This window comes from Ictidomys tridecemlineatus, chromosome 12 (assembly GCF_052094955.1).
Source record: "Ictidomys tridecemlineatus isolate mIctTri1 chromosome 12, mIctTri1.hap1, whole genome shotgun sequence".
NCBI lineage: Eukaryota > Metazoa > Chordata > Mammalia > Rodentia > Sciuridae > Ictidomys > Ictidomys tridecemlineatus.
The window spans coordinates 71,496,526-71,522,970 of NC_135488.1; the positions used below are offsets into that span (position 1 = coordinate 71,496,526).

The 26,445-nt window shown below is 37.5% G+C and overlaps 2 long non-coding RNA genes across 4 annotated transcripts; one reads left to right on the forward strand and one right to left on the reverse strand.

Annotated features, from left to right (window-relative positions):
- Positions 1-38: 38 nt before the first annotated feature.
- Positions 39-14,046, forward strand: LOC144369370 (uncharacterized). Of its 3 annotated transcripts, none has more exons than XR_013428966.1 (3): positions 39-1,354; positions 1,753-1,853; positions 8,226-14,046. It is a non-coding gene; the product is annotated as an uncharacterized LOC144369370 (long non-coding RNA). The 3 variants fall into 3 exon arrangements; XR_013428967.1 differs by having other exon boundaries at positions 8,229-14,046; XR_013428968.1 differs by lacking the exon at positions 8,226-14,046 and adding an exon at positions 2,571-2,708.
- On the reverse strand, positions 6,235-25,403 carry LOC144369371 (uncharacterized). Its single transcript, XR_013428969.1, has 2 exons — positions 25,173-25,403; positions 6,235-6,401 (listed from the first exon to the last, which is right to left on the reverse strand). It is a non-coding gene; the product is annotated as an uncharacterized LOC144369371 (long non-coding RNA).
- Positions 25,404-26,445: the final 1,042 nt, after the last annotated feature.

A 26,445-nucleotide genomic window follows, 5' to 3' on the forward strand; every position in this document is an offset into this window, starting at 1 on the left:
GGCCCCGCCTTGTCCCTGCATCTCCGCCCACTTCCGCCCTGGGGCCACGCCCCGTGGACCTAGCCCAGCCCTTGAGGCCCCATTGCGCTCCCGCCTACGTGGGGAGGGGCCTCAGCGACCGCGTTTCCTCCCCGTTGTATAGTTACGCGGGTGTCTCAGCTCTTTGGGGTCGTTGTGCGTTTCAGAGTCGCTAGATCTTTGGAAGAGATGGAGAAAGGAACGACACGAACTTGGGCTTGTTTTTCACTAGGGACCTATCCAGGCCTAGGGTTGGGCTATGGCGAGCAGCCTGGGATTCAGTCACCTTCTCTCAGGAGCATCTCCGCTGTGAACCAGCCGGGGAGGATGGACCCTGAACTTCCATTTGGGAGTTTCTTGCTCCTGGCTCACCAGGCCCACCCAAGTGGAAGTGATAGGAAAGGAATTATTGCAGCCGAATTATGAGTACTATAATTGTTTGAGGTGAATTCATTGCTAGAAAGTAGAAATGGCTGGAATCACCATCTATCGTTAATTTCAAACTGCCTTTAAATTATAATCCTATAAGTAATAGGCATCCTATTATAGTTATAATAGGATGCCTATTACTTACTGTAAATGCATGACCTAATACTTGCAGGCCAAATTTAGCTGGCAGTATTTAGAGAAATGCACTATGAAGCAAGAAAATGGAGTGTTGGTGTTTTCAAAGTCTCTTCAGGAATCTGAACGATATTCGGAGAAAAAAATCAAAGAATATATAGCTCAGACATAATAACAAATGGCATGAAGCCATTACCAACTTGGTTCTTCATGTCTGACATCTGATTGCATTCACAGCAAGGATTAATTGGCTGGTATAATTCCTTGTGATCAAAATGAAGCCAGGTGATTTGGCCCGCACAATTGATTGCCTCTGTTCTCTGAAACTAAAGAGCATTGCCTTCATGCTTCTCATAAAAAGTTTAAAGGTGGGGAGAGGGGAGGGGAACCCTTTACCTTCAAAGTGCTTAGCATTGCACTAGAGTATTTATAGAAGCTATTCTTCAGCTTCTGTGAATTTTTGCCTAAGAAAATGTGTAGTTGTGAGACATTCTTCGTAACTAGTTATTTATAGTGAAACCTTGACTTTAGAATTAATAAAGCAGAGCAGAGCACAGTGATGAAAGCCTGTAATTTCAGATACTTAGGAGACTGAGGCAAGGGGTTCGCAAATGGCAGTCCAGCCTGGGCAACTTTTAGCAAGATCCTGTCTCAAAATTTTTAAAAAGGGCTGGGAATGTAGTAGCTCAGTGGTAGAGTGCTTGCCTAATAAGCATAAAGACTTGGATTCAATCCCCAGTACTTTGAAAAATAAATATCATGCAGAATACAGGTATGTACTTTCATCTAAATGTATTAAGCTGTACAATTAAAATGGGTGCATTTTACATAAATTATGCCCCAGTAAACATTTTTTTAAAAATTATGTAGGATGAATTTTAAGTTTTTTATCATAAAACTCATCAAAGAAACTAACTATGATTTTACACATGACAGTTTCAGGGAAATATATATATATAGTGTGTGTGTGTGTGTGTGTGAAAATTAATGCTAGAGTTTGAATCTTGAATGTCATCCAAAGACCTGTGGTAGAAGGCTAGGTCCCCTGCTGGGAAGTGGTGGAACATTTAGAATGTGAGGGTCTAGTGGAAGGAAGTTAGAATACTGGGGGCATGCTCTTGAAGGGATACTGGACCCTTGCCCTTTCTTGTTTCTCTATTTTCTTCCCAGCTGCTGTGAGGTGAACAAACCACTGCCACAAGTTCCCACCTGTACTACCACATGTCCAAAGAAACAGGACCAAGTGACCATGGATTGTAATTTCTCAAACTGTGAGTCAAAATAAACCTTTTATTTTAAGTTGATTAGCTCAGGCTTTTGTAACAGTAATGGAAAACTAACACAATTAGTGTTGTTTGTGACAAGGTTTGTTCGTTCAGGTGACCCCAAACTTCAGATATGTGGAAATTTTAGGAATATGGATATATGTAGGGATATGCAAATCTGTGGTGGAAATCAACAAATGAATACAGAATTGGAGAAGACATCTGAAGTATGTGATATCATAGCTACCAAATCATCAAAGTACAAAGTACTAAAAAGATCAGATACTTTTGTTACTGTGAATACATTAAATTCACATTTTCAAATTTTAAAAAAGTCACATTTTCTGCATGTAATATGGTCTGTATTATGCTAAACATTGTGATTGCGAGTTGTGCAGAACTTACAGACTTTTATTTTCTATTAAAATTTATTTGATGCCAAGCATGCATGAGAATTGATACCCAACACCCTCCTTCCCCCCAAAAAAATATTTCAAAAGTTTGTCAAAATAAGCAAGACTCCAGTTTTTAGTATTTTTATATATTTTAAGGCTGTTTGGCTGTTTAAAGACAGTATATTGACTACTGTTTCATTTTGTAGTGTTCCTTTTTTTGTACTGAGGATTGAACCCAGATATTCTTTACCAATGAGCCACAAACCCAGCCTTTTTATTTTAATTTTTTTTAAGAGAGAGAGAGAGAATTTTAATATTTATTTTTTAGTTTTTGGCGGACACAACATCTTTGTTGGTATGTGGTGCTGAGGATCGAACCCGGGCCGCAAGCATGCCAGGTGAGCACGCTACCGCTTGAGCCACATCCCCAGCCCAGCCTTTTTATTTTTTATTTTGAGACAGGTCCTCACTGAGTTGCTCATGGCCTTACTAAATTGCTGAGGTTGACTTTGAACTCTGATCTTCCTACCTTAGCCTCTTGAGTTCACTGCGATTGCAGGTATGTACCACCATGCCTAGAATTATGGTGTTCCGTTTTGGAGTTTCACCAATTTCAAAATTATTTTTAATTTAAGGATTATTTTCAAGTACTGGGGATAGAACACTGGGCCTTATATATGCTAGGAAAGTGTTCTACCACTGAGCTACATACCTAGCCCTGAATATAAGTTTTTAATGAAATTTCTGAATCAGATATTTTGTGAGTTGAATATTATTGTTTTAAGATATGGCGTCTCACTGTGTTTCCTAGCTTAGTCCAAACTGCTGGAATCAAGTGACTTTCTGCCTCAACCTCTGAAGTTCTGGGACAATAGATCTATACCACCACACGGGGCCCAGTTGGGTATTCTGAATAATTTCTGAATAATCATGATTGACCATGTATATGTAGAAATCAGACACAAAATAATTCAGTTTTTCCATGAATAGAAAAACTGGTTCCACTTAGGGAAAAACTGGTTTTCTTTTTTTAAAAAAAATTATTTATTTATCCTAATTTGTTATACATGACAGCAGAATGTATTTCAATTCATAGTACACATATAGAGCACAATTTTTCATGTCTGTTTGTACGCAGAGTCACATAATTTGTGTCTTCATACATGTACTTAGAGTAATGATGTCCATCTCATTCCACTGTCTTTCTTATCCCCATGACCCAAAACTGGTTTCTTAGGATGTTTAAGCCCCTAGGTTATCATTTTCTTCACCCAATACATATGTCTGTATTGGTCAGTTTAACAGTTTTCCAATAATATCAGATTCCACAAAGCCACAGAATAGGCTATAATGGCTGGGCTTGGAGGTGCACATTTGTAATCCCAGTGGCTCAAGGAAGCTGAGGTAGGAGGATCACAAGTTTAAAGGCAGCCTCAACACCTTAGCAAGGCCCTAAGCAATTTAGAGCTTATCTCAAAATAAAAAGTAAAAAGGGGTGGGGATATGGCTTAGTGATTAAGCATTCTGGGTTCAATCCGTAATACCAAAAAAAAAAAAGGAAGGAGAAGGGGAAGGGGAGGGGGAGGAGAGGGTATGACAAATTAGATTTCATTGTTAGAAATTCTGTGCAGGGCTGGGGATGTGGCTCAAGTGGTAGCGCTCACCTGGCATGCCTGTGGCCAGGGTTCAATCCTCAGCACCACATACAAAAAACAAAGATGTTGTGTCCGCCGAAAACTAAAAAATAAATATTAAAAATTCTCTCTCTCAATAGTCTCTCCAACAGTAATCATGAATAAAGTAATGTATCTTGAATGAAAAATAAAATAGTGCTGGGAATGTTGGCACATTCCTATAATTCCAGCGACTCTGGATTCAAGACCAGCCTCAGCAATTTAGTGAGGCCATAAGCAATTTAGCAAGACCCTATCTAAAATTTTTTTTTTAAAAAAGGTGGGGTGGGGTGGGTATATAGCTCAATAGTAAAGCACTCCTGGGTTTAAGCCCCAGTGCCCTACCCCCACAAAAAGGTAAAAGAAAATAGCTGTGAAAGAAAACATGAGTCTTAGGGCGGTTTGTTCAGTGCACATACCCTTTGAAATGCAGGAGGAGACAGATCAGCTGTTTCCAACAACAAAGTTCTTTTGCAAGTTTGAGCATAACAACAGAAAATCGCTAATCTTGATAATTAGAAATAACCAGGATAATCAGGGAACAGCTTGAGCTGAGACCTTAGTGTGAACACCTTAACTTTCTGCTGGTGGTTACTCTCTTTACTATTCTACCTGTTTAGATTTTCTTAAATATTAGTGCAGCTTTCTTAGTCATAAAAGCAGCTGTGTCTTCTCAGACATGCATAAGACTATAACAGGGACAAATAAAAAAGTTTCAACTCTCTCACTAATTTCTAGTAGTTTTTCTAAATTTATTAATAGAATTTATAGTGATTCATTCCAGAAATGTACTTATTTACTAGAAATAATTCTGAACAGATGGAAGCAACTTTAATACATGGTGTGTTTTTCATAACAAATGCATATTCGCTTAACCAGTAGCATATCACATTGAGCTCAGACTATCTGAATGATAAAAATCGAGATACAGCCGGTCATGATGGCGCACACCTGTGATCCCAGCAGCTTAGGAGGCTGAGGCAGGAGGATCGGGAGTTCAAAGCCAGCCTCAGCAAAAGCAAAACTCTAAGCAACTCAGCAAGACCCTCTCTCTAAATAAAATACAAAATAGGGCTAGGGATATGGCTCAGTGGTCAAGCACCCCTGAGTTCAATATTTTTTGTGGTACAAAAAAAAAATCGAAATACAATTTCAAAACTATACTTCAATTTCTTTTCTTTTCTTTTCCTTTTTTTTTATTAAGGACTAAACCTAGGATCTTGTACATGCTAGGCAAGAGCTTTACTACTGAGCTATAGTCCCCATTCCTTTTTTTAAAAAAAAAATTATTATTTTTAAAAATATTTTTAGCTGTAGATGGACACAATACCTTTATCTTTTACTTATTTATATGTGGTGCTGAGAATCGAACCCAGTGCCTCATACATGCTAGGCAAGCACTCTACCACTGACCTACAACCTCAGCCCTTTTAAATTTTATTTTGAGATAGGTGCTTCCTATGTTGCCCAGGCTAGCCTCAAACTTGAGATCCTCCTGTCTTAGCCTTCTGAGTAGCTAGATTACAGGTGTGTGCCAACATGGCCATTTTACTTTAAATCCTTTTTTATTTCGGGGGTGGGTGGTGATACCAGGATTGAACTCAGGGGCACTCGACCACTGAGCACATCCCCAGTTGCTTAGCACCTCGCTAAATTGCTGAGGCTAGTTTTGAACTCTCTATGATCCTGCTTCCACCACCAGAGCCACTGGGATTACAGGCATGCACCACCACACCTGGCCTTACTTCAAATTCTTAAGATAATTTTTGGCAAGGTAATATTAGGAACCTCTAAAAAGTTTGGGATCTCTTAGACTTCTACAAAAGGGAAACAAATTTAACCAAGGTTTTATATATAAAGATGTTTATTACAATAGCATATATAATGATAAAATTAGAAAATCTAATCTAAATCACAACCCCAATGACTACTTTAAAAATCACCCAGTCTCACTCTGCCTCTTCCTCTCTTTTATTCTTATCCTTAACTAGTTAGAAATGTTTCCTATGGTTGAAGCCTATTTGTACTAAAGTAGATTAGAAAGCCTGTTTGTACTAAAGTAGAATAGTATAAAATGAAAGTCTAAAAGCTTACACCAAATAAACCCAAAGTGTTAAAATTACTTTTTTAAAGATTAATAATACAAGGCTGGAGATGTGGCTCAAGTGGTAGCGCGCTCACCTGGCATGCGCACGGCCCAGGTTCGATCCTCAGCACCACATACAAAGTTGTTGTGTCTGCCAAAAACTAAAAAATAAATATTTAAAAAATTCTCTCCCTCTCCCTTAAAAAAAAAAGATTAATAATACAAACCCAAAAGCAAGTTTTGTGTTTAATGACATGTTTCCTTTTTTCCAAAAAGCCAGAAGTCTCAGTGTCTACATTCATTTTTGAGCAGGGTCTCTCTGTGTTGCACAGTCTGGGCTTGAACTTTCCATCCTCCAGTCTCAGTCTTTTGCACAGTTGGGACTATAGTCATGCACCATCTGTGGAAAATAAATACCGTAGAAGTGCCAAAACTGAAGGCTTTTTGTAAATAAAATACTCATTTGAATATATATATATATATATATATATATATATATATATATACACAACACATATATATACATATTTAATACTCATTTGAATATATATAAATATTTAAAGTCTTGAAAAGGCTATAACTTGTTTTATAATGTACAAATAGAGTACTTTGTATATTTTTTTAAAAAGTGGTTTTTAGTATCATTTTTTAATATCTTTATTTAATTAATTTATTTATTTATATGTGGTGCTGAGGATTGAACCCAGTGCGTCATGCATGTGAGGCAAGTTCTCTACACTGAGCCCCAGCCCCAGCCCTTTAGTATCATTTTGATGACAACAAGAAAAAAGGTGCTACCCAGAACTGTTAGAATTAGTCCCTTTTGAAACTTCAACTTGCAACTAGGAAAACAAAGTACTAATTACTCATAGTATAGAGTTTTGACACACTAAATAATGTAGCTTTATATTTGATATCTGTGTAATACTTGTAATAATTTTCTCAATGGAGTCATACATCAATGAAAGATTTAAAACAATTCAGTTCTTTAGCTAGGAATGTTCTTGAGCTAGGGATGTAGCTCAGGGTTAAGGTTCCTGCCTAGCATACATGAGACCCTGGGTTCAATTCCCAGCATTGCAAAAAAACAAGACAGGTACTACAGTAGAAAATTTTAAAAGAAACACTATTTGGAAACAGCCAAGTTCTCTAAAAGAACAGCATTAAATTAATAATTGGCATTTAAAATAAGTGGGACTTTTTTGCATGTCAGGTTTTTTAAATGGAACATTATCAGTGAGTTGGTACATGGCTGCTCATTTCACACAGTCTACTAGCATAATGTTTTACATAAATTAGATGTTCAGTGCCTTTTTATAAAAAAAATTTATTCAAACTTATGAAATAGAAAATGATTCCTAAACTTAATTTATAAATTAAGTTTATTCACCAGACAAAATATATGATGCTAATTTTTTCCCCTAAATTTGAGCTTCTATAAGAGAAGTTTTCATTATTTTGAGTACATGTCTAATGAAATGAAACAAAGCCATAATTGAGGAAACATGATATACTAAAAAGAGTCTTGAATCTTTCCCAAACATTGTCACTGACTAACTTGCAACCTTGAACTTCCTTTTCTTCCATGGTAAGGTAAGATATTAAATCAGATCATTTGAAAGATCTTCTTAAGTTGGTATGGGGACTAAGCACAACATGGATCAGTGGAAAAGCCTTGTTTGGTATGTATGAGGCCCTGGGTTCAATACCCAATACTTTAAATTTTTTTTAAAAAAAGCCTATGGTCTGAAAACAAACAGGGAGATTCTGAATGACAGAGAAAGCTGATTACCTGAAACCTACTGGAAACCAAAGAAACAGTGGTGAGCCTTCTGTCTCATATACTCCAGATTCGCAGTCAAGGAAGCCAGCAAGTAGTACAGGTAAAGAAAAGCTGAACAAAAACCCTGTTCTATTTACCAAAAGGATCTACAAAAGAGCAGCCTAACAAGATAGAAGGCCTGGACAGTAACCTCCAAACTCAAGTCAAACATGACAGAAAAAAGCTATGATCCCAATACACCCATACCACTGGAGACAAAAATGGGGAGCCTCTACTCTCCCAACTGCCATTGCCAGTGTGGTGTCAAAAGAAGCCTAGTGGAGAGTAAGGACTTTTACTTCCAACATAGCAGTAATGAGACTATTTAGAGGCCCCACACATGTGATGTCAGTGGAGTTCACTTAGAGAGTTTATTGAGATTCTCATTTACCTCCCTGCCAGCAGGTAGAGTCCTGGTTTGAAGAGCTGGAACCCCTGTCTCCATCAGAATATTGAAAATCACTTCCAGCTGAGGTGCCACCAGAGGCCTCTCATCAGGAACTGAGAGAGTTCAGTACCCACCTGGACTTCTGCTCCCAAATGGCAGTAGTGTTGTGGACACCCCCAGCCCTTACCCTTCCCTGGAGCTACGTCAGAGGAAACCAACTAAAATAGAGGTTTAAATAAGATTCATGTGGTCTTCTTTGAAGCACAAAAGTTTTTTTATTTGATGAAGAAAATTTATTTTTTATTTTAATTTTTTAAAATTTTTTTTAATATTTATTTTTCAGTTTTCAGTGGACCCAACATCTTTATTTTATTTTTTATGTGGTGCTGAGGATCAAACCCAGCGCCCTGCACACACCAGGCAAGCACGTTACCGCTTGAGCCACATCCTCAGCCCCTGATGAAGGAAATTTATCTATTTTTTTTCTTTTGATGCTTATGGTTTTGATGTCACATCTAAGAATCCTTTGCCAAATCTAAAATCATCAAGATATACCCCCTACATTTTCTTGAAAAGTTATTATAGCTTTAGCTCTCACATTTACATCTTTGATCAATTTTGAGCTAGTTTTTTAGTATAATGTGAGGTAAGGATTCCACTACATTCTTTTCCCTATGACTATTTTCTTGTTCCAGTACCACTTATTGAAAATTTACCCATTGAATGGTCTTGATACCCTTATCAAAAATCAATTTACTGGGGCTGGGGTTCTAGCTCAGTAATAGAGCATTTACCTACCATGTGCGAGGCACAGGGTTCCATCCTTGGCACCACATAAAAATGAATAAATAAAGGTATAAAAAAATGTTGTATCTGTTTAAAAAAAAAATCAATTTACCAGACAGGGGTTGTGGCTCAGTGTTAGAGTGCTTGCCTAGCAGGTGTGAGGCACTGGGTTCAATCCTCAGTACCATATAAAATAACAATAATAATAATAACAACAACTAAATAAAATGATGTTCCTGTGTTCATCTACAACTAAAAATATTTTTTTAAAAATCAACTTACCAGGCTGGGTTGTGGCTCGGTGGTAGAGTGCTTACCTAGCATGTGTGAGGCACTAGGCTTAATCCTCAGCACCACATAAAAATAAACAAATAATTAAAATTACGTCCATCTACAACTAAAAAAATGGTTTTAAAAAAATCAACTTACCATTGATTTATAATTTCATTCCTGGAATGTAGTTCTATTCTGACCTATATACCTATCCTTATGCCAGTACCATGTTATTTTAATTACTATTGCTTTGAAGTAGGTTTTGGTATTTGTTTTGCAGTACTGGGAGTCAAACCAAAGGTCTCCCACATGCTAGACAAGAACTCTACCATTAAGCCCTACACCCAAACCTTTGAGGTAAGTTTTGAAGCCAGGAAGAATGAGTTTCCAATTTTGTTCTCATTTTTCAGGACTGATTTGATTGATTTGGGGTCTCTTACAATTCTAGCTAGTCAATTTCTACAATGAAGATTCTGAGAGAGATAATATTGCTATAGATCCTTATAAGAATGTTGCTATCCTTGGATGATTGCTTACCTAGCATGTACAAGACCCTGGGTTTGGTCCCCAGCATTGCCAAAAGAAAAGAAAAGAAAAAGAATATTGCTATCTTAACAATATTAAGCCTTCTAATACAAGGATATGGGATAGTTTTTCATTTCTGTAGATTTCCTTTAGTTTAGGGATTGAACCCAGGGGCACTGTATCACTAAGCTATATCCCCAGTCTTTTTTATTTTGAGAATGGTGCTCCCTAAGTTGTCTAGGCTGCCTTGAACTTGCAGTCCTCCTGTCTCAGCTTCCTGAGTTGTTGGGATTCAGCCTCCTCAGCTACTGGGATTACTGGTGTGCACCCTGCACCTGGCAGTACTTTTTTTTTTTTATGATATTGGTGAGTTGAATTGTTTTCTTAATTTCATTTTTGGATCGTTCATCACAATTGTCTAAAACTACATTGATTTTTATATATAAACTTTTTTTATAATACTGGATTGTATAAAAATCTTGTATCCTGCAACCTTGCTAAAATTATTTCCTGGTTCTAGTAGATTTTCAATGGATTCCTTAGTGTGTGTGTATGTGTGTGCGCACGCATGCGCATATATGTATTTTATGTCTATATCTCTATATATACACATACACACACATAAATATGTATTTTTTCATGTCATGGTGATTTTATTTCTTCCTTTCCAATATGAATGCCTTTTATATCATTTTCTTTAGTAATTGTCCAGACCAGAATCTCTGATACAATTTTAATAGAAGTAATGAGAATGAATATCATTGTATTGTTCCTGATCATAGGGAATCATCCAATCTTTCACCTTTACCTATGAAGTTAGGTGTGGTTTTTTTTTTTTTTTTTTCTTTTTGGTACTGGGTATTGAACCCAGGAGTGCTTTATGACTAAGCAACATCCCCAGTCCTTTTTTATCTTTTTCTTTCCTTCTTTTTTCTTAAATTCTGAAACAGGATCCTCAATAAGTTGCTTAGGGTCTCATTAAGTTGCTGAGACTAGTCTAGAATTTGCAATCTTCTTGCCTCAGCCTTCTAAGTTGCTGGGATTCTAGGCATGTGCCACCATGAATTTTTCATATTTACTCTTTATCAGATTGAGAAAGTTCTGATCTAGTCTTACTTTTTAGTGATTTTATAATGAAAGGTATTGGATTCTATCAAATACTTTCTATGTGTCTATAGAGATGATCATGTGATTTTAAAATTTTTATTCTATTGTATATTACATTAATTGACTTTCAAATATTGAGCCAACCTTGCATTCCTGGGGGAAAAAAATCCCATTTGGTCGTAGTGTCTAATTCTTTTTATTCTTTTTATATGTAGCTGGATTGTGTTCATTGGTTTTTGTTTTTGTTTTGTTTTGGTACTGGGGATTGAACTTGGGGGCACTCAACCACTGAGACACATCCCCAGCCCTATTTTGTATTTTATTTAGAGACATGGTCTTAATGAGTTGCTTAACGCCTCACTGTTGCTGAGGCTGGCTTTAAACTCATGAGGCTGGCTTTAAACTCATGATCCTCAGCCTTCAGAGCCACTGGGATTAAAGGCATGTGCCACAGCACCTTGCTGTTTGTCAGTATTTTGTTGAGGATTTCTACATCCATATTCATATGATATCTGTAGTGTAATGTCTTTGTCTGGTTTCATATAAAGATAATATTGGCCTTACAAATAAGTTGGGAAGTGTTCACTCCTTTGCTAGTTTTTGGAATTGTTTGTGAAAATTTGGTATTAATCCTTTTTAAATACATAATGTAATTTAGTAGTGAAAACATTTGTGCCTAGACTTTTCTTTGAAAGCAGTTTGTTTTTTTAATCACTAATTCAGTCCATGGTAATTGCATGTTTAGTTTTCTTTCCTTTTCTTCTTCATTTTTTTAATACTAGATATTAAACTCAGGGGTGCTTTACCACTGAGATACATCCTTAGTCCTTTTTAGTTTTTATTTTAAGATAGGATCTCACTAAATTGCTCAGGCTGGCCTCAAACTTGCAATTCTCATGCCTCAGCCTCCTAAATAGTTGGGATTACAGGTATGTGCCATCACATCCAGCACATGTTTAGTTTTGAGTTTTGTTTTTGTTTTGTGGTTGTGGGGATCAAACCCAGGGCCTCATACATGCCAGGCAAATGCCCCTCCAGTGAGCCACATCCCCAGCCCACATGGTTAATTTTTTTTTTTTTTTTTTTTTTGGTAGTGGGGATTGAACACAGCAGCACCTAACCACTGAGTCACCTTCCAAGCCCTTTTTGTTTTGTATTTTGAAACAGAGCCTCCCTAAGTTGCTGAAACTGGCTTTGAACTAGTGATTCTCCTGCCTCAACCTTCCAAATTGCTGGGATTATAGGCATGTGCCAATGTGCCTGGCCCTATATGTTTAATTTTTCAAAGAAACTGCCAAACTGTTTCCAAAGTGCTAAACTATTTTAGATTTTTGAACTATGTATGATTGAACTGTTTTCTCTGCATCCTTGTTAGTATTTGGTGTTGTCAAGTTTTTTTTAATTTTAGGATTTCTGATAAGCATATAGTACTGTCCCATGTCATTTTAATTTGCATCTCCCTAATGACTGATATGGTTGAACATCTTTTTTTTTTTTTTTTGATACTGGGTATTCAACCAGAGGCCCTCAACTACTGAGCCACATCCCCATCCCTTTGCATTTTTTTTTAACTTTTAAGACAGGATCTTACTAAGTCTCTTAGGGCCTCCCTGAGGCTATGCTTCAATTTGTAAACCTCCTGCCTCAACCTCCCAAACTGCTAGGATTATTACAGGCATGCACTATTGCACCAGGTTGATTGAACATCTTTTAAGTATTGCTTATTTGAAATACATACACACACACACACACACACACACACAAACACACACATATTCATGCATTTTCTTTGGTAAAATGTCTCTTCATATTCCAATTGAATTCACTTTTATTTTTTTTAATATTTATTTTTTAGTTGTAGTTGGACATAATACCTTTATTTTCTTATCTATTTTTATGTGGTGCTGAGGATTGAACCCAGCCACAACCCCAGCCCCTTGAATTCACTTTAATTTTTGAGTTTTGAGAGTTCCTTGTATATTCTAGAAACTAGTCCTTTGTTGAATATGCCATTTACAAATATTTTCTCATAGTCTGTAATTTATCTTTCTATCCTCTTCACAAAATTTTCTACAGAACAAAAGTTTTAAATTTTGATAAAGTCCAATTTATAGATTAGATTTTTTTTCCTTATGTGGATTGACTTTGGAAATCTTTGCTTTGTCTTAGCTCTCAAATGTTTTCTCCTATTTTTAAAAATGTTTTATTGTTTTATGTGTTACATTTAAGTCCATGATTCATTTTGAGTTCACTTTGGGGGGAATGGGAAGGGTATTGGGGATTGAACTCAGGGGCACTCAACCACTGAGACACATTCCCCAGCCCTATTTTGTATTTTGGGTCTCAGTGAGTTGCCTAGCACCTCGCTTTTGCTGAGGCTGGCTGTCTTTGAACTCGGAATCCTCCTGCCTCAGCCTCCTGAGCCACTGGGATTACAAGTGTGTGCCACTGTGCCAAACTTGAGTTCATTTTTATATAAATTATGACACTCAGGTTTATTAGTTTGTCTTTGAATGTCCAGTTACCCCATACTGATGGTTGAAAAGCTATCTTTTCTCCATTGAATTGCTTTTGCAAATTTTGTCAAAATTCAGTTGGGTGAGAGCCAGACAAGACACATGTGCCTTTAGTCCCAGTCATTCAGGGGGCTGATACAGGAGAATTACAAATTTGAGACCAACCTCAGCAATGGAGTAAGACTCTTTCCAAAAATTTAAAAAAAAAAAAAATAGGGGCCTGAGAATGTAGCTCAATTATAGAGCAACCCTGGATTAAAACCCCAGTACAAGTTGGGCGTATTTGTGTGCACCAGCTATGGTTTAGATAAATGTCTTTCAGATGGTCCATGTGTTTTAAAAAGTGGTCTGTGGTCCTCATCCCATGGCACCATTGGTAGGTGGTAGAATTTTTAAGAGATGGGGTTTAGAGGAAGGTCAGTGGGTACATGCCCTACAAGGGGACTTTAAAGTCTCCAGATCCTCTTTTTCTTCTTTCTTTGCCTCCCAACTGCCATGAAATGAACAGTGTTCTCTGTCACATGCTCCCTACCATTGTTGTATTGCCTTACCACAGGCCTAAATACAAGGAAGCCAAGCAACTATGTACTGACATGGAAACACAAAATAAAACTTTCCACATTATCAATTGTGTGTGATTGTGTGTATGGGGGTGTGTGGGTATGGTACTGAGGATTGAATCTATGGACGTGTACCACTGACCTATATTCCCAGCTGTTTTTTATTTTATTTTTTAAACAAGATCTTGCTAAGTTGCCCAGGATGGCCTCAAACTTGCAATGTTCCTGCCTCAACCTCCCAAATAACTAGAATTACAGGCCTGTGCCACTGCACCAGTTTCCCCATAATTTGATCATCTCAGGTATTTTGTCACAATGATGGAAAGCTAACATGGCACCTAGTTCTGGGTTCTCTATTCTAGTCTATTGATTTATCCTTCTGCCAGTGCCACACTGTATGGATTGCTTTAGCTCTGTAATTAAGTCTTAAAATCAGTAGTGACGTTTTTCCATTTTATTTTTCTTTTTAAAATTGTTTTAGGTATTCTAGAGCTTTTCTGTTTCCATATAAATTTTAAAATAATCGTATCAATAAAAAACAGTGCTCAGATTTTGATAGAACTGTCATTAAATTCATGTATCAATTTGGAAGAGAATCAACATTAATTTAGATCTTGATTTGTATAAGTACCATTTTGCATTTTACCAAAGAGGAGATGTATGTATGCATGTATGTATATTTAGGAGATAGAGATAGATAGAGATATACATGTATAAAATAAGCAAATACTGAAAAGAAGTTAAATCTTATTAGTTCAATAGGGAAATTCAAATCAAAATGATAGTGAGATATTACAATTTGCTTATTACAAAGCCTAAAATAAAAAATAGTGACAATATCAAATGCTAAAACAGTCCCCTATGTTTTATAGACTTATAACTAAGTATTTCATTAAGAGGAATGACTATAACTCATTTTTAATTTTGATGTCCATATGTTCATTGCTAATATATAGGAATGCAATTGGTTTGTGTGTTTATCTTATATCCTGTGTTACCACCATTCACTCAATATTTTTAGGTCAAAATCATTCTTTTTTTTTTTTTAACACATTGTTTTGGAGGTTGGATAGGTACTGAGGATTGAACTCAGGAGCACTCAACCACTTAGCTACATCCCCCAGCCCTGTTTTGGTAGTTTATTTAGAGACGGGGTCTCACTGAGTTATTAGCACTTATCTTTTGCTAAGACTGGCTTTGAACTTGCAATCCTCCTGCTTCAGCCTCCTGAGCTGCTAGGATTACAGGTGTGTGACACTGTGCCCGGCTAGGTCAAAATTATTCTTGTTTCCTGGCTTCTACTTGTAGCCCACATTCAATTGTCAGCAGATCCTTCCAATCTATAATGAATTACTTCCTAATCTCATCCTTCTAGTGTGAACCATCAGAATCAATCCCTCTCTGCTTCCATTTTTTGTTTTTCTCTCTATAGATTATTCCCTAAATGATTCTTTAAAAATAACAAAAAACTTTTTTTGTGGAGGGGACACTGGGGGATTGAACTCAAGGGCACTCAGCCACTGAGCCACATCCTCAGCCCTATTTTGTATTTTATTTAGAGACAGGGTCTCACTGAGTTGCTTAGTGCCTCACTTTTGCTGAGGCTGGCTTTGAACTCACCATCCTCCTGTCTCAGCCCCCCAAATCACTGGGATTACAGGTGTGAGCCACTACACCTTGCTCTTTTTAAAATTTAAATCAGTCATGTCACTCCCCTATTCTCAAGCTTGCAATGGGTTCTTAGTGCTTTTACTGGGGCCTTTGAGGCCCTTTTCATGATTTGCTCTTCTGTTTCCTTACTCTCTTAGTTCATTCAGGCTACTATAACAAAAAATGCCATAAACTAAGTCACTTATAAACAACAGAAGTTTTCCTTACACCACCAGAAGCTTAGAAGTCAAAGATCAATGTGCTAACAAATTTAGTGTCTGTCAAGAACCAGTTTTCTAGTTAATATATAAGAACTTCTTGCTGAGTCCTCACATGGTACAGAGGCAAGGGATCTCTCACAGGCCTCTTTTTTTTTTAAATTTATATTTTTAGTTGTAGTTGGACACAATATCTTCATTTTTATTTATTTATTTTTATGTGGAACTGAGGATCAAACCCAGGGCCTTGTGTATGCTAGGCAAGCCTTCTACTGTTGAGCCACAATCCCAGCCACTCATAGGCCTCTTTTATAAAGTCACCAGGCCTATTCATGAAGGCCTGCCCTTATGATGTAATCACCCCACAAAGGCCCACCTCCTAATACCATTACCTTGGGATTCAGGATTCTACATATGAACTAGAGACCCACAAACATTCAGACTATACCACTTACCCACATTTTCTCCAACTCCATCTCCCATCAGGCTACCCTAGTACACTCAGCTGTGTTTGGCATCCTTACTCTTCTTTACATACCAAGCAAATTCACATCTCACAGCCTTTGTACTCTCTGTTCCCTCCATCCAGAACACCCTTCCAGCAGGTATTTATAAAGTTACCTCTTGTTTTCAAGTCTCTGAGAGAATGTGATGGCTTCTGAAAGACCTGTGTGCCTAACCACCCCATCTAAAGTATCAGGCCTAGCATTTTCTGGACTTTTTTTTTTTTTTTTTTTTTTTGAGAGAGAGAATTTTTTAAATATTTATTTCTTAGTTTTTTGGTGGACACAATATCTTTGTTTGTATGTGGTGCTGAGGATTGAACCCGGGCCGCACACATGCCAGGCAAGTGTGCTACTGCTTGAGCCACATCCCCAGCCCCATTTTCTGGACTTTTCTCTGTCTGTGTGGCACCTATTACCACCATCCTTAGCTATTTACTTATTATCTGCCTCCTTGTCTAGAACATCGGCTCCATGAGGTAGGACTTAGTTTACCACTGAATTTCCAGAGCCTATGTCAGTGTTTGGAACACAGAAAGTACTCAATAAATATTTAGCAAATTAATTGAATTAAGATAGTAGGGAAGCTAGGCATAGTGTCGCACACTTGTAATCCCAGCAGTTCAGGAAGCTGGGGCAGGAGAATTGTAAATTCAAAGCCAGTCTCAGCAACTTAGTGAGACCCTAAGCAACTCTGTGAGACCCTGTCTCTAAATAAAATACAAAATAGGGCTGGGGATGTGGCTCAGTGGTAGAGGGCCCCTGGGTTCAATCCCCAGTCCAAAAAAAAAACCTGACAGTTGGAGAAGCTGGGCATGGTGGTACATACCTGTAATTCCAGCTTCTCTAAGGCAGGAGAATCACAAATTCAAGGCTAGCCTGGGCAGCTTAGTGAGACCCTCTCTCAAAAGAAAAGGGATTGTAGCTCAGAGGTAGGGCGCTTGCCTACCATGTGCAAGGTACTGAGTTCAAGTCTCAGTACTACATATAAATAAAATAAAGGTCCTTTGACAACTAGAAAAATAATTTTTTTTAAGGGTTACAGATGTAGCTTAGTCCTAGAGAGTACTTGGCTAGCACACATAAGGTGCTGGGTTCAATTTCCAGCACTGCAAACAAACAAAAAAAAGCAGGGGCGATGTGGAATGAAACATTAAGTTCTCCACAGAGATTATCAGGCAGAAAGATAAACATGAGAAGAAAATGGAGGAAAAGTCACACTGACTTTTGTTGAAAACCTCAAAGTGAGCCACCTAAGTATCAAAAGATGTTCCTGCTTTGCTGAAGACCAGCAGTTATGTAATAACAACCTAATAATATATTTAGTAGAAGTAAGACATTAGTAACAAGGACAGTACCTGTACTCATGTTGCAACAGTAAATATTTTTATAGATTAAGATGGAGAAGTGGGCCAGACATGGTTGCACATGCCTGTAATTCCTGCAACTCAGGAGGCTGAGGCAGGAGGATTGCAAGTTCACAGCCAGCCTCAGCAATTTAGTGAGGCTGTAAGAATCTTAGACCCTGTCTCAAAAAAAAAAAAAAAAAAAAAAAAAGACTGGGGATGTGGCTCAATGGTTAAGTACCCCTGGGTTAAATCCCTGGTACCAAAAAAAAAAAAGAAAGAAAGAAAGAAAGAAAGAAAGAAAGAAAGAAAGAAAGAAAGCTCAGTTGGGGATTTTGTAATATTAAGACAATTTTGGGGGGCTGGGGATGTGGCTCAAGCGGTAGCGCGCTCGCCTGGCACGCATGCAGCCAGGGTTCGATCCTCAGCACCACAAACAAACAAAGATGTTGTGTCCGCCGAAAAACTAAATATATATATATATATATATATATAAATTTTAAAAAAAGAGACAATTTTGGGTGATGATTATGGCCATGGGTTAAGATGAACTTTGGCCACATTTTTTTGAGTAACTTTGAGTCCTTAGTGAAGTTCATGAAACTTGACCTGATTTAACCACAGTGACACCAATTTCCTGAAGCAGCAATAAGCTGCTCACTTCATATCAGCATAACCTACTTTCTGACTAATTTCCACAGGTGTTGGTATTAAGGCCTTGTTGCTGGAGACTTTTGGATTTAGAATATTTTTAATACCCTGTTACTCCTCAGAACGATTCGACTGCCTAGTGGTCTTAATATTGAATGTCTGATCAGATAGTAAATGTCATAGAACCTGTGCATAGTGGATCCAAAGCCAACCTGGTTCTAACCCAGTGTAGGAGTGTAGATGATCCAGGTGGTTCAGCAGCATCTCTGTTTGGAAAGAGAAATTTAACCCACCTTATTGATTTCCTTTCCTAACTTCATCAGTCCCTTACTGCTAAGGTAAGTATGAATTTCCTCATCATTAGGCTTAATGTTACCTATTGTACCTATGTTTGTTAGAATTCAATGGGAAAGCCATCTGGACCTGGGCTTTTCTTTGTGAATAGTTTTTTAAATTAATAATTACTATTTGCTTATTATAGATCTGTTCAAAATATCTGTTTCTTCTCTGATTTTGGTAGTTTGTATCTTTCTAGGAATGTTATCTAATGTTATCTAATTTGTTGACATATAATTGTTCATAATTTTACTCTTTATCACTTTGCTTTCCTGCCCTTTCATTTTGGTACTTTTTGCTTTCAGCTTAATCTCTGTAGACTAAAATGTGTCAAATACCTACTAGATCCTAAATATCTTCCAAATTCTCTAAGGAATATATGAACAAATAGATTAAGTTCTTAGCTCTCAAAGACCTTTTCATCTAGTATAATGTTTTCTAAAGTCTTTTCTTAAGAATTCCTACAAGATGTAACTCATAGGCATGTTTATTGGTCCAGGAAATTCTGCCATAGAGAAGTTCAGTGTTTACCCCAGTGTGTGCCAAAGTATGCAATCACAGAACCCTTTGAACTCTCTTTATATGAATATTAACAACCCAAAGCACTTCTATTCTACAGAACACACTTCAGAAAGCTGTGGACTGGCTAAAATATATATCCAAGTAATTACAACAAGAGTCAGGATTTCATAACTGAGAAATAATCCTTGAGTAGGAAGGCCTCGAGGGAAATAAAGGCCACACAGATAAGGGAACATACATGACAAATTATAGGAAATAGAAAGGAAAACAGAAGAAGTAGAGGTAATAAGAATTAAGCTAAGGAAAGAGAAAGTGAGTCAACAATGTAAATAGGGTCAAAGACACCAAGAAATGACTCTTAGATTTTAAACAATCTTGAAGTCAATGTTAATTTTCAGAAGAAAAATTCCATGAAAATGGTGAAAGCAGATTAAAAGAAAATAAGGAGTAAGTAGAACAGTATCTGAGCTTCAAGGAAGTAGGGATTTATGTCTCTTTTATTTGCTGATGTACCCAAGCCCTATAATCATGCCTGGCATACTGAAAGCTCTCCATAAACATTAGTAGTAAATGAATCAATGTGTTATGAAAGGTTTTTAAAAAAAGTAGAGCTAGATACAATGGAATACGGTTCCCATAATAGCAGCTACTCAGGAGGCTGAGATAGAGCAAGAGTTCTGGGTTCCATTCCTAGTACTGAAGAAGAAGAAGAAGAAGGAGGAGGAGGAGGAGGAGGAGGAGGAGGAGAAGGAGAAGGAGGAGGAGGAGCAGGTGGAGGAGGAGGAGGAGGTGGAGGAGGAGGAGGAGGAGGAGGAGGAGAAGGAGAAGAAGGAGAAGGAGGAGGAGGAGCAGGTGGAGGAGGAGGAGGAGGAGGAGGGGGAGGAGGAGGAGGAGGGGGAGGAAAGGAGAGTTGGAATAATGATGTAGTTGAGGAAAGGGGTAATTTGAACAAGCTTCTTGGTGGAGGACTTCAGTGGAAAAGTAGAAATTAAAGTTACAAAATAGGGTCAGATCATAATAGAAGCAATAAGAAATAAGAACAAGGTCATAACCCACAGGAGGGAGGAGGAAAGGGGAAAGAGAAATATTGGGAAATGATATTAGCCAAATTATATTTTTATATTGTGTGCATATGCAAAATGTAACAATAAATGACACCATTATGTATACCAATCAAAAATGTGAAAAAAAGAACAAGATCACAGATAGTAGGATAGGAGGAGGCAGATCTCATTATGGGTTTCATATTCCCATTAACCATAACCCAGCCCATTTAGCTGCCCAAGCTAGAAACTCTAGTCTTCCATCTTCTTGACTTTCATCTTCTTGACTGCTTAAATGGGCACCAACTTTTCTCAATTCCATACCTACATTGCTCCACTTCCATTCCCATTTTTCACTGGCAGTAATTTACCATATCTTGCCTGGAATATTATGATTTTCTGCATGTACTATGAATTTAGTAGCTTTTTGCTGTCAGCCCTTTCCCTAGACTACCATCAGAACTATAGTTGTAAAACAGATATGGTCATACCATTTTTCTGTCTGAAAGAGAGGTGATAAGGCTGGGGTGTAGCTCAGTGATAGAGAGTGGGCTTATCATATACATGGACCTGTGTTTCATTCAGAACCAAAAAGAGAGAACGTGCACAGAGCAATAGACCATTTCTATCACATTCCTGTATTTTCCAAGTGCCTTATATGTGCTGCCTCCTGGGCATGCTCTGGTAAGTTATGATAAAGTGAATATTTCAAATTAGGGGGTAAGAAATCAATGGTCATAACAAAATTAAAAGATACTCAAGAATGAAATGTTATTTTTCTCCTTTGAGACTGACAAAGATTAAAATGAATGAAAATACCCAATGTTGGCAAATATGTAGGTAAACATGCAACTTCATCCGTGTTTTGGTCAGCTTTTTCATTGCTGTGACCAAAAAACCTGACAAGAACAATTAGAGGAGGAAAAGTTTATTTTGCTTTCAGAGGTCTCGGTCATAAACAGCTGACCATATTTCTGGGCTCAAGCAGAGACAGAACATTATGGCAGAAGAGTGGGATGAAGGAAAGCAGCTCAGAACATGGCAACAGAAAACAGAAAGAGATCTGCTTACTAGGGACAACATACAAACCCCAAAGGCACACCCCCAGTGGCCTACCTCCTCCAGCCACACCGTACCTGCTTACAGTTCCCACCTAGTTAATCCATGGATTAAAGCACTGTTTAGGTTAAAGCTTTCATAACCTGATCATTTCATCTCTAAACTATCTTGCATTATTTTACACATGAGATTTTGGGGGACACTTTACATCTAAACTATAACTGTTAGGTCGGTGGCGGTGACTTGGTGGCAACTTAGTGGCAACTTAGAACAAAGCAGCCCACGCCGGAAAAGAACATCAATCAGATGCCGGTGGAAATGCCTGTCAATCAGCCAGATCTCCAGACTAATGCCTGTCAATCAGCAGGACCCCCTGGCCAATCCTGTAGTTCAGCCAACTCCTCTGACCAACTCCAAGGGGGCAAGAGACACTAGGAACACCTTTTCCTGTCCTGAGCCTTTCCCTTGCTGCTGTAAGCCCCATAAAAGTCCAGTCCGGTCTAGCTTCCATGCGGTTTCTCCTCAGACCCTTCTCCTGTCCCCTCTGTGGGTCCCGGTTCCACCCGGGAGTGATACCTCAATAAAGCCTGTTCAGCGGCCCTTTTAAATCTGCCTCCTTTGCCCATTGCCTGCCCCAACTGATGTGACAATAACCATCCACTATTCATGGGAGTATTAATAGACACAAACTTTTGTTATTATTTTGGTGCTTGGAATTGAGTCTGCTATTTACCACTTAGCTACATTCCCAGTTCTTTTTTTTTTTTTTTTTTTTTTTTTGATACAGGGTCTCACTAAGTTGCTTAGGACCTTGCTAAATTGCTGAGCCTGGCCTTGAACTTGTCATCCTCCTCCCTTAACCTTCCTAGTCACTGGGATAACAGGTGTAAGACACTGTGCCCAGTTTAGATACAAACTTTTTGGAAAAGAATTTAGCAATACCAACTAAAATTTTTAAAAAAGAAAAAAATTTGAATGATATTCTGGGGTTGTATAATTAGAAAAGATTTTGTAGTTGTCACAGTATTTTTCATGACTTTTTATAGTATTTAAATGTTTATAATATAAGAGTGTATGTGTGTTCCAATAAAAAAAAAGTGAAGACACAAAAATGGGAGTAAATCTTTCTTTGATAAATTTACATTTTTTAGGTCAATTCCCCACAATTCCAGTTGCACCTTTTACCATTCCCATCACATTTCCCAGGTAATACTTTCCCTCTCTCTGCCTCTGCTATTCCTTTAACTGGAATGCTTCCTCCCTTCTGTTAATCAAAACAATGCTCATCCCCTCCCAGAACAACTCGTCTTCCTCTGTGAAGCCCGACCTCCCATCTGGATTAAATTGCCCCTCCTTGGTTCTGAAGAGGTAGTTTATTTATACCTCTAGCAGAGCACAGTTTGGCTTGCATTGTTGTTACTTATGTCTAGTGTCTCCCTTGCCAACATTTATTCTCCACCTTATTTGCCATTTCGGTGAAGTAAGTGTTCATTTCAAAATATTTATTCAGAGTCCTGTATGTTCTGTACATAAATTCACACTTAAATTATACAGCTCCTGGAGATACAGCTCAGCCATATAGGCAATTACCTCCAAATCACAAATACTATTTTGTATTAATTTGTATTTGAAGAGAGTGCAGGAATTAATTAAACATGTCTATAGCTGCTTGGTGTTTATTCACTGACAGTGAGCCGGAATTATTACCTCACTTTAAGCCTTTCTCTGGTGATTTGTTTACGGAGAGTTGTGCTAAATAGCTGAATTGTTGTCATGACCCTTTGCCTAGATCTTTTCAAAACAGTCATTAGATTTGCGTTTTCCATAACAAAAAAAGCAAAACACATGCTAAATCTCATAACCGGTAGAAAAACTGAAAACAATTCTTAGAATTTTAAACTTGCACTTGAGTTAAGATTGGGTTTACAGTAATGGGCATAGCCTGTGATTTTGTAATTCAATAATAATTAGATTTGACTACTTGTAAGTACTGAAATGTCTGTGGTTGCCAAAAGTAAACTGTAATAATGTGTAGAATTAAATAACCTTAAACGAACTTGATCAATAGGGCTCCTTCCAGTAAATCAAAGACTCAACCACTTTTTGCTGTTTGGGTAACTACACAGTTTCGGGTCCCTGAGTGGGAGTAGCTCTTAAAGCAAAAGTGGCAGCCCATTATCATTTGTAAATTTCCACCAGCAAGCCAGCCTGGCTGTGTCTGTTGGCAGCATGGGCTGTGACCTTTCTAACAGTCTAGTATTGTCATTGTTTTGTTTATGAGCATCTATATATGCCATGCAGGTCTAGGGAAGAAAGATTCTGAAAAGAAAAACTGAAACTAAGAAGGAAATCAAAAGCAAAAAGTCAGAACCTAATTCTTTAGCCTTTTTCTTTATGATCTCAAGACTTTAGGGACCTTGAAAGATTGATTTTCTCTCACTCACGTTTCTTATAAAATTAGCTTTGGCTCATACATCTGTTACACAGTAGTTAATTTTACAAGATAAGCAGTACAGGGGAAAAGTATCTGAGGGGAAAATTGAGTGCTGCAAGCTCGAGAGACACTTATAAGGTCACAGAACAAAGCTAGTACAGAAAGTGGTCTTACTATAGATCTGCAAATAGCAAAGGGTTCGCTTCGGGTTAATTTCAGTGTATCTTTCATGGCATTTCACTTTTATTTTCAGCCAGCATTAAATATAAGGGGGCTTTACTCAACCTGTGCTGTGAGAGCCTTTTGAATTGCTCAGCCTAAGAGCAATCATGGTTTAAGTTCATGAAATTTGAACTTTGTATTTTAGCATCCACTTCCCTGTAATGATCTCCAAAACTGTACTAGCTACAGCAATGAATATATTAACTTGTTCTTCATGTTCACAGCTACTTATGCCATTTGTAGATACTAAATGTGCTTTAGATAAGCACCATTGTCTATCCTAGCTGGAAAAAAATATTACAGTCTTTTAAATTCAATCCTCTCACTTTAAAGAAGGGGTTCCCAAGGCTCAGAAAGGCTCCTAAAGATCAAGCAGAATGTTTGGGAATGGAGCTGGAATTAGAACCAGGTATCTCAGCTAATCTTAGATTCCTAATGTAGAGCTGTTTATACTGGGGTGACTAAATACCAGAATAATTCCTCACAGTCAGAGAAAGTCTCAGTGAGTTAATTATATATATATTCATGTGCAAAAACCTCTTTTAACTTCATATATGTCAGCACTGAGAAAATACTCACAAATGGACTTTCCTAAGAAGAATTTTATAGATGTCTTTTAAAGCATTTTGATGGGACTAGCCCATAAAACTGCTTGATGATCCACAAATGGCCAATTTTCACTAGAACATTAATGAGGACCATTAAATAACACACAAGGCTACTTCACCTCACCTCCTCTTCTAGAGTCCATGGAAATTTGGCATTTCCCAAGTGTATCTCTTAGAATATTTACTTGGATTTGAAAAAATGATTCCATTGTCAAGTAAATTTAAGAAACACAGTTAACCTCATTTCTTTTATTATTCTCATTCACCTATGTATTCAACAAATATTTGTTCAATGCCTAGTATGCATCAGGCACTATTTTGGCAGCTTAGGACACAGGGGTGAACAAAAAGGACACAAATCTCTGCTTTCATGGAGCTTGTAGACAATATAATGTATATTATATTATATATATATATATAGCTTTTTCCTTCTGCTGGATTAATTTCAAGTGAAATATCAAAATTGGACAATGAATTGCATAATTAATAATTTGCAATACTAAAAGGTGCTATAAGGAAAAATCTAAATTGTTATAGGAAGATATGATAAGAGGATTTATTAGGGAATTGTTACTAGAATCACTTATGGATCAGTTGCTTACCTTAATGAGATTCTAAATCTGACTGTGGGCAGCAAGAACTTGGTATTTTGAAAGCCCCTCCTGGTGCTATTGGCTGCCTGCCCAGCCTGCCTTTCCTTTGTGAGAACACTACACCACACTCTGGAGCCCCATTCCCCAGGCAAAGCTAAAACCCAGCAGAGTCAGCTACTGTGGCCTCCGGCACTTCTTCCCACCCCCACTTGTTCTGGATGAGCAACACACAGCAATTACTCTAGGACTGAAAGCAGGGCAGGAGGGAGTGACTCAAGGCTCTCACCATTAAAGACTTTTGACAGTTCCTCCAAACTTGACATCTAAGCAAACTTTCCAAAATGTAAAAAATATTCACTTTTGCGTCAAAAACCATGAAAGTGTCCATACCCTTTAACAGCACTCCTACTCTTAGGAATTTAACTTAAGAATTAATTCAATAAAAGAATAAAGCTATAAAGAAGAAAGGGGAAAAAATGAAAAAAAAATACACACACACACACACACACACACACACACACACTAAAACTTTTTTTTTGAGTGTGTGGTGCTGGAGATTGAACCCAGGGCCTTGTACATGTGAGACAAGCACTCTACCAACTGAGCTATATTCCCAGCCCTAATTAAAAAAAAAAAAAAAAAAAAAAAAGACTTTCTAATTTGTCACTATAGTATTGAAGTATAATATAAGGAGGAAAAAACAAACTGAACATTCTACATTTGGGAAACAGTTAAGTAGATTGTGCTATGTTAATTTTTAGGAGTACTAACTCACGGCCCTATGTTAACTGTGGAAAAACATGAAGTAATGACAGCAGAAAAGGCAGAATGCAAACTAATATGCCAGTGAAAACAAACTATATAAAAATTGACATAAAACACAGATGACAAGGCAAAATGGAAAACAGAATCAATTTGGTAGGGTGGTGAGACCACAGAATAGGAAGCCATTTTGAACTTATTTATTTATTTATTTTTAATTTATTTATTTATTTTTAATTTTTATTATTAGTTGTTCAAAACATTACATAGTTCTTGACATATCATATTTCATACATTTGATTCAAGTGGGTTAACTGATTTTAAGCAAAAAGGAGAAAAAATGTGCAGGGCAGAGAAACACACAACTGTAATCTCAGCGATTTGAGAGGCTGAGATAAGAGGATGGCAAGTTCAAGGTCAACCTCAGTAACTTAGTAAAGCCCTAAACAACTTAGCAAGACCCTATCTCAAAATAAAAATGTTTCACCCAGTAGCTCAGGAGGCTGAGGAAGGAGAATCA